Source organism: Palaemon carinicauda, chromosome 23, assembly GCF_036898095.1.
Source record: "Palaemon carinicauda isolate YSFRI2023 chromosome 23, ASM3689809v2, whole genome shotgun sequence".
NCBI classification, from domain to species: domain Eukaryota; kingdom Metazoa; phylum Arthropoda; class Malacostraca; order Decapoda; family Palaemonidae; genus Palaemon; species Palaemon carinicauda.
In genome coordinates, this window is record NC_090747.1 from 41084331 (window position 1) to 41094330 (window position 10000).

Below are 10000 nucleotides of genomic sequence, written 5' to 3' on the forward strand. Positions count from 1 at the left end.
TTTGTAATACCACATTTTCTGTTTTGTCCTTCCGAACGTGGTCAGCTAAAGCAGTAATTTTGCCTTAAAAAAAATTGGATTCCCTTTATATTCTCACAACGTCCCTTGGTGGTAAATTTGCTGGACAATTTCTAGAAAAAGGAAGGAATTGGAAATTTAAATTTTCAAGTGTTTTTTACTGGTATGTTGGTCGTTGTGCTAAAGTGTCTTAATTTGAATAAAGAAATTATATACACACACATATGCATGCATATATATATATATATATATATATATATATATATATATATATATATATATATATATATATATATATATATGCAGAACCCCCTTTTGATTATTTTTGTGTGTGATACAATTTTGTATTATTTTTATCCTTCTGATTGTACATTTATACATTTATTAGTTTATAATACTAAACTATACATGAGTGCATCATGCTTTTCCATTTCAATAAAAAATAAAATACAATTGTGTTTTTATACACCTAATATCTCTCCATCTTACAGTGGCCTACAAACTGTAATTAAATGTATGCCTACACATAAGCATTTGTGGCTAAGTTTAACAAATCAGATATACAGTATGTTTTAATTTATTCGAATGTGGTATTGTATAGAACATTTAAAAATGGTTGTAATATGCTGTACAATACTTAAATTTGCAAGAAAATTAACTAAATCATAAGAGATACAGCTATTGAATTTCTGAAAAATAGACTGAGAAACATAATTTGCAATTTAGTTACCTAAAATTTAAGAATATCATGAATATATGAGTAAAATATACTGACATAGTAATGCATATTATGAACAAATATGTCGCAAAATTTACAATCGAATTCCATCCTATATACCCGTAAGCATTGCCGCTCTGAATGTTTGGTTGCTCGCTCAACAGATGGAGCCATTCGTTTCGCATGGGAGTATCTGGAATCTTTTCATAGCACACTCATTTGTGTGTTAAAAGCCTGAGCCTTCTTATCTTCCTTCAGTATATAGTCTTTGGGCCAACTCGTTCGAAACTCTTCCGACGAACGAGGGAAGGGGCGTGGCTGATGAATGTCGCGAGTGACAAATACCAGCGACCACACACAAGACAGCGAAGGACGTGATCCCAAAACTACAAAAGTAACCAAAAATTAAGTGGCAAAGCGTCAGGCTGTGAGGAGGAACTCGAACTAACTCTGTCACTTATCACCATTATTCGATCAACCCTTCCACTCGTGTCAACAAAGCTCTTAGGAAAGAGAAACAAAGATCGTTAATAAGGCACTTCAGTAGTTCACTAATACCAGGGGAGAAGGTGGTAAACAAAGCAAAACTGCGAAGTCATATGACTCTCTTACAGAGCTCATCAAACTAAGAAAAAGCTTAGATATACGAAAAACGACGTTAGCTTGTTAATAAACTTGAACCTAAAACAAGATCTAAAGGTTGGACAAGTATTAACAATTTATAATTAAATTATAATGAATTTCCTTTAATCTAATACCTTTCTCCCCTTACAAAACAATATTTTATCAAATAGAGTAATAAAAAAATTTAAACAACATAAAGAATCAATTAAATCTAAAAGTAGCATCAATCTCAAAGGTAAAGATAACCTTAATATAAACATGCATAGGGTTATCTAATAAAGTACACACAATTGTACATTACACATCCTGAAATAAAGAGGTCAGCATTAAATATATACCTTAATTAAACATACCAATATATAAACAGTCTAACTAAATACAAAGCCTGGAAATAAAAGAAAAAAAAATAATCGAACATAATTCTAAAGCCAAGAAAACAAAAATTTACTAAATCACAAAAAATGATAAAGTTCTGAAATTCTAGAAGTCCTCGCTAAAAATTAAAGTCATAACAGATGGCACAAAGAGCTACATATCAGCTTATAAGAAAATATGACTAATATAGAACTGAATATTTCTTACAGCTAATACTTAAACTAAAAACGCTGGCAAAAAAAAAGAAAAAAATATATCGTATAAATAAACGAAACCACCGAACAATGTCGGAATAAACCATAAAGTTAGCACTTGCTTTCACTCTAAATGAACACAAAGAGTAACGAGCAGGGCGAAAGAGGCAGGAAAAGACCAACAAAAATAAACACAACCTCCTAGACAAGGAGTCTGGGATCTTGTTATCAGATCCTTTATTATGTTTAATTACCAAGTTGAGCTCTTGCAGTTGCAAGGCCCAACGTAAAATCCTTTGGTTAGACCCTTTCATCCGTTCAATAAACACTAACGGATTATGATCCGTCCATACCTCCACTGGAAAAGAAAGATTAGTTAATTATGGTTTAAAATAAGATATGGTACGGATCAGGGCGAGAGCCTCTTTCTCAATAGTTGAATACTTACGCTCTGCCGTTAACAACTTTTTGCTGTAGTAGGATTGGGTACACCTCCTTGTCCTCACCCTTTTGAAAGAAAACTCCTCCAATACCTATATCACTAGAATCAACAGCAATTATAAAGGGAGCTTGAAAATTCAGAGAAATCAAAATAGGTTTAGACATGAGAATAGTCTTATTTCTAATGAATGCTTCTTCACACTCGCTAGTCCAAATGAATTTCTTATTCTTTTGCAAAAGATCATTCAAGGGACGAGCAATGTCAGAAAAGTTCCAAACGAACCTTTTATAGTAGCCCATCATACCTAGCACCTTTCGAACTTCTCGGACATTGCACGGTCTCTTTAAATTAGTTATAGCCATGACATTAGCCTGTTTTGGGGCTGTATGTCCCAGACCAGCCTCATGACCCAGATACACAACTTTAGCCTTACCATATTTGCATTTAGCGAGGTTAATAACTAAACCCGCAGCACGGAGAGCTTCAAAAACATTACGTAACCTAAGTAAATGAGTTTTCCAATCATTACTGTGGACAACAAGATCATCAATGTAAATCTCAGTACCTTCTAATCCACAGACCACACGGTTCATCAATATTTGAAAAGTACAAGCAGGTTTCCTCATCCCAAAAGGTATGACCTTGCATTCATACAAGCCGAATGGGGTGACAAATGCTGAAATTTCTCTTGCTTGATCCGACAGAGGAACTTGCCAGTAGCCCTTGAGCAAATCAAATTTTGTGATATACTTTGCTGAACCACTACAGTCTATGCAGTCATCAATTCTAGGAAGAGGAAAGGAATCATTTTTAGTATGCTTATTAACTTTACGATAGTCCACACACATCCGATACTGTCCACCGGATTTCTTCACTAATACTATAGGGGAGCTCAAAGGACTAACAGAAGGTTGTATTAAATCATGCTTCAACATATATTCTATTGCCTTATTGACTATATCCATTTTATTGGGATTTATTATATAAGGGCTTTGTTTAATTGGTGGAGCTTCTCCTACTACCACATCATGTTCAATTAAACTAGACAAACCGGGAGAGTCTGTAACCAAATCTAAAAAAGAATGAATTAAACCTTCCATTTCCCTTCTTTGATTTTGATCAAGATGCTTCAGATGCTCATCCAACCCATCCAAACATTGCACATTCTTGGATAGAGAATCTGAAGGTACTTGATTAATTATTTCCTAAGACCCATCAGGAAGCACCTCTGCCACCAAAGAAACCGATTCATACCCGGTTTCCAAAGTATCAGATCTACTAGAGACATAAGGTTTCAGTCTGTTAATGTGAAAAATTCGACACTTTCGTTTGGTCCCGGAGCTTCTATTTCATAATTAAGATCGGATAACTTCCTCAACACCTTCCAAGGCCCCTTATACATATACATATATATATATATATATATATATATATATATATATATATATATATATATATATATATATATATATATATATATATATATTCACACACACACACACACACATATATATATATATATATATATATATATAAATATATATATATATATATATATATATATATATATATATATATATATATAGAGAGAGAGAGAGAGAGAGAGAGAGAGAGAGAGAGAGAGAGAGAGAGAGAGAGAGAGAGATAGATATAGATGGATATATATATATATATATATATATATATATGCATAAATATATATATATATATATATATATATATGTATATATATATATATATATATATATATATATATATATATATGTTAGTATGAGAATGTTTTACGCACGCATCGTGGTTCATCTCATATCTCTTCAATGTAATATAGAATTATCAGACTTGCAGGTTACTTCTTAAAATAAGTCAAAGTTTAAGTTAACTTTAAACAATTTATTGTTAGTTCCATCACTGGAGTATCGATGGTTTGGTCGGATGACCATTCCGTATGAAAAGAGGAATAGAACTACTTCACAATAAGGTTGCGTCGATAAAGTAGTATTAGTTATCTAAGCGTTTCATGTAAATACAAAGAGAAATGATAACATAGCCTTATAGCTGGAAGTCAGGTGGTTCCGGTAGGGATCAATAGGTCAACTGTTTATCACAGGAGGCTTGTGAAATGATTACAAGACATAAATAAATGTTCACCTATGCAATGCTTTATCTTAGTCTATTTTCACATCCAGTTATGGCTGTCGTCACACACTCCCAACTCTCCAATGATCCCTCGGGTCATGGGTTAATAAATGTATACATTACATATATATATATATATATATATATATATATATATATATATATATATATATATATATATATATATATGTGTGTGTGTGTGTGTGTGTGTGTGTGTGTGTATGTGTGTGTGAATGTGTGTGTCTGTGTATCTGCGTGGGGGCTCTATTTGCCAAAAACATCATAATATAGGTTTTTAATGTAGCCTATTATCTTAATTATTTTCTATATTGCCAAATATTGCCAAATATTGCGAAACATATATATTAAAAAGCTATTTTTTTATGAGAAAATAATCTCTCTTATTCTATACAGTCACTTGTCTTCATCACCATATGTCTTTATCATAGCTTCGGTATCTACCATAATGATTTGCCCATTTTCATCTATTAAATTACTGTTCCCTCTTCCACAATACCTCTCATCTGCTAGCAATCGGATCAATATCCTTTTAGCAGCTACCATAATCTCTCCAAAATTGACAGATATCATACGTGATTGATGGATGTTGGGAGTTATCTACTTTGTTTACTGTTGGCACGTTGATAGTCTTTTTTTTTTCTTTATGCACTAGTTTTCCATGAACCAAAAATTATTAACTATTTAAAATTAACGAACCTCATTTTTTAAGGAAAATTAATACCTTTTTTATTTTGCGAATGAATGTATAAAATATAATTGGAGAATGACTACTTTTTACGAGGTAATTATGAACTTCCAATTTTAAATATGTATAAAAATCTTATCAAAACTGCCAGGGAAACTGGAAATTGGAAGACGATGAGCAGATGTAACTTGCTGCTTCGAGCTAGTTGCAACCTAAAATCATCACCCGAATGATAATAAAATAAAACGATCACCAAACACTGGACCCATCTGGGTGTAGTGCTTCAACTAATGCTTACCTGCACACATTTAAAGTAATAGACGTAGTGCATTGGGTCATGAATTTACATATCATCTCCGAAAATTACATTAACGTAGATTGAAACGTTGAAAATATCAGAGCTATTATTATTATAATTATTATTATTATTATTATTATTATTATTATTATTAATATTATTATTATTATTATTATTCTAAACACAGGAAACAATCATGTACAAATCACAGTTTATTATTTGTATTAGTGAACTGTGGTTGCGATAGAATACTATGAATTGCGAGACCTTGCATAAGGTGCGATATGCTCCTTCAATTTTATAGCAAAAAAACAAATTTTCTGGACGTACTTTGTTATTGTGTAAATATATTAAACATTAAATGGGTGCTTACTCCTGCGTTAAGAGGAGAGAATAACTATCTGAGTATTGCAGGTGTTGTCAGGTTTATCAACCTTAGAGCAACATTGCCGAGAGATTTACTCCCGCACGGATGTGATTGACATGTGACTCACCCAATAAGAGACAAAGGAGCCAGCTCTCCTTCATACAATCAGTTTCTACGAGATACCATGGTGGGGTGGGGTTGCGTTGTCCCTCTCTCTGCATAGAATTTTGTACAGAGGAGGAAAATTTATGATTTAGTGAGATATCCACTCTGTGATGTGGTAACCGTTGGACTTTTTAGACGGGTGGAAATCTCCCTATGGTTTGGTCTACCATATATAAAATGATATTGTGATATGTGACTCATGTGTTTTTTTCAGTTTGAAAGTGATATATTTCAAATATAACCTTAGCATCATGCCTGGCTGAGGCAAAAATCTAACTCATAAAGAGCTGGTTGACCTAATGAACCAAACTGGTGTATCATCACTTATGGGTAGTGACATTGTAAATGATGTAGAACCAATGGGTGATTTAGATAGTGAACCTGATGATGATTTAGAAATATAGCTACTCTATGAAAGTGGCAATTGCATAGAGTACCTTCCTATGTTAGAACCTAAAAGAGATGTCACTGGAGAATTTGAAGAGCCTCCTCCAAATAAAAATAAAGAGAAAGATGTACACATCCACAACTACCAAAATTTGTATCCTTGCCATTGCTGCTGCCAGCCCTGCCACTACCTCTGCTGCTGCCAGCCCTGCCACTACCTCTGCTACTGCCAGATCTGCCAATACCTATGCTGCTGACACCCCTGTAATATGAGGAAGACGAGGCTACACGGTTGAAATTCCACCTGTGGTAGGCTTCAACAAAACATCAATTTCCTCAAGAAGTAATTTCAAGTTGAAGTGCAATTATGGAAGAGGCTTGCAATGAATGTAATGTCATCATTCACTCCAGAGACAGCTCACTAGGGACAACAAACTCTGGGAGCAGAGGAGACTTCTGGGCTCTTTATTACAGATGCAATTGTGCAGGAATGTATCACCTGAACAAATAAACATATAGAACTTGTTGTATGAAAACAGAAAACCCAGTCAGGCACATATGCAAAAACAGAGCCAAAAGGGATATTACTCCTGGTAGTGCTCATAGCCACAGTGCAGCTGCAGAACAATCCTTTTTTTGTCCTTGAGATGTGGAGTCAGGAGATTGATTGTCGTATTTATAGAGCAGCAATGTTCAAATTCCTTATATCCTGCCTGAGGTTTGACGACCCTGAAACCCGTATCGAGAGGCAGGAGCAGGACAAGTTTTCCTCTATAAAGAATGTATGGGAAGAATTCATCGAGAAGTGTACCCGGAACTATGTCCCCGAAGAAAACCTATCCGGTGATGAGCAACTGCGGGGATTTAGAGGGAGGCGCCCCTTCAGAATGTATATCCCTAACCAACCGGCAAAGTATGGCATCAAGCTTGCCCTCATATGTGGCGCAAGCACTAAATACATGCTTGGTGCCAAACGCTACTTTTGAGAGTGAGGGGGCGGGGGACAACGCCTCCATGGGACTAAATTAAGCCTCGGATATTACTATATGAAATAACCAACCAAGCAATATCATGGACCCAAGAGAAATATCATCACCAACATCTGGTTTACATCAGTTCCCCTTACCGCCAACCTGCTGAAGAACCTTGGGATGACACTTGTTGGCACCATTCTAGCCAAAAGGGCAGAAATTCCACCCAAGATAAAGATGAAAGAAATACGCATCCACAACTCAAGTGTCTTCTTATTCACAACAGAGATGGTGCTTGTTTCCTATGTTTCAAAGATATCTCTGGTACTGAAGGAGATTGTTATCCTTTTGTCATCGGCCTGTCGTAACAAATTGGATCGAAAGACCCGCCACTGCGCGCCTTGTATGCACTACCGAAGTGTCCTCGGGTTTCATATTTATCTGTGGCCATTGTCTGTAAGAGGTAAGTTATTTTTTCATTGTGTCTTCCTTCTTGGGTTATCATAAGCTCTGTAGAAGGCATGGAAAACAAAATAAACAAAACCTTAAGAAAAAAAAATTACAACCACTTTTTGCGTGACTTCCATACCGTTCTTAGTGGCAGCAATGGGCAGTACCTGATTGAGGTAAGGGTCCATCTATCAAGGAATAAGTGTGCAAGAGATGTCGCCAATTGCAGTATATTTCTTTTTTTGGGGGGTCTATTTTTTTCTTAAATACATACTTTCTGTTTAGTGATTTTACCATTCTTTGCATTGAATTAATCCTTCAATATTTATTATGAAATAAACGTGTTGTGAAAGTAAGCAGGTTTTTTTTTTCTCCCCAAAAGGTAAAATTCTGCTGGCGGTGGTGTTAACATCCGAAATAAACAGCAATGTTATTCGAGGGTTAACTGATGTTTTACTGGACCGATTAGATATGGAAAAAATCCATGTAATGTTGGTAAATTTCTATTTACAGTCAAGTAGAATAGGTGATCATATTGTTTAAATAAGGTACGTTTTCTCTAGGAAAAGAAATTAATAGTTTGTTGGTTAGATTACAAGAATGAGTTAACCAGCTGGACTTCCACAGTATTCGAGGTTGCTTAAACTTCCACAGAGAGTTCTATATCAGAGCATCTTCAGACCATATACGTATCTCTCATTATACCGCTCGACCGTTTATTGCTATTTAGAACTCTTGTCTTTTGACCCATTATTTCCTTGATAAAATTCAGCACTTGTAAGGTCTTACTCTTTTTTTCATAAGCAATTTTCTTATTAGCTTGTTTCTGCGTATAGTTTATGCTAATTGAACATTAAAATCTAAGGGAACTTTCTTACTGTGGATCAGCTGGTCTAGGAATTGCTGAACCTTTCTCCTATGAGAAGTTTTCAAGTCTCCAAAACTACCTAAAAAAATCTCCGTAATCGACTGTATCAGCTAGTTTAACGATTTTATTGAATTCAATGGATATAGAATAAATGCTGGCTACAAAAAAAGAAAAAAAAATCAACTTCACTTCAATTGGTTGTCGTGATAAATGATTAACCGTTACATTTATTGAAATGGAAATTAACATATCAGAAACACTTCTCTATGAAGTGGTTTCAGGAATAATTTTTTGGTTAATTCTTATTTCATTAAAAAATAGATAGCATTAAGAAAAATATACAAGAATAAAGTAGGGGCAGGAGAAAAAAAAAGAATAAATTACATCAAAACGAGTAATAATAGCATTTTAGGTAAATAGTTACTGAATCCTTTATTTGCTAAACCAAAACAAAAAGTAAGTGGATATAATATTACATTTGAAAAAAGAAATGTTTTTTTTTTTATATAGTAGGTAAAATATGAATCTAGAAACAAAATATTAGAAAGCAGTATACTTTAGTTTTAACAGTTTTCAGCTTTCCATTCATAAGAATAGTCATAGTCTGTTCCTAACTGCCTCAAAATTTGGATGACAGAAACATAACCTGGAATTTCTCGAGGGACCGGAAAAAAAACAGGTTATATTTGTTCAACGGTTCAGAAGCCTAAGGGTGAAAGATGAAACAAAAACACAGCCATAGTGGTCGTCCCATAGCTGTTGGGGCATTTGATAACATCTAATCATCAAGCATGAAGCGCGATCTATTTTTTGGATGACCATACAATTTATAGCCAGATAATAAACCACAAAAGCTAACATCCTATTCTGATCCACAGAAAAGACCTTTCTGATGTAAATAACTTTTATAGCACGTTTATTTTGCTGATACTACTTATGCATCAAACTTTTGACGTTTGTATGATGGTCATACAAGAACTGAAAGAACGTAGAGAGTAGAGGTCCCCTTTTTGTTTTGTTTATTTGTTGATGTCGGCTAACCCCCAAAATTGGGGGAAGTGCCTTGGGTATATGTATGATGGTCATACCTATTGCTTAGTCTTTCTCACTATCAGCAAACCCAAATTCGATGGAAATCTTTAACCCTGGATAGGTACGCTACTCGGACACCCCTTTCAGGGTATACTCGGTCGCGCTCGACCCCGACTCCAAAAAAAATTCAGGAAAAATTTAGTTATGCATCAATCTGTATTGTTTGACTTGCTAAAAATACTTTAAGGA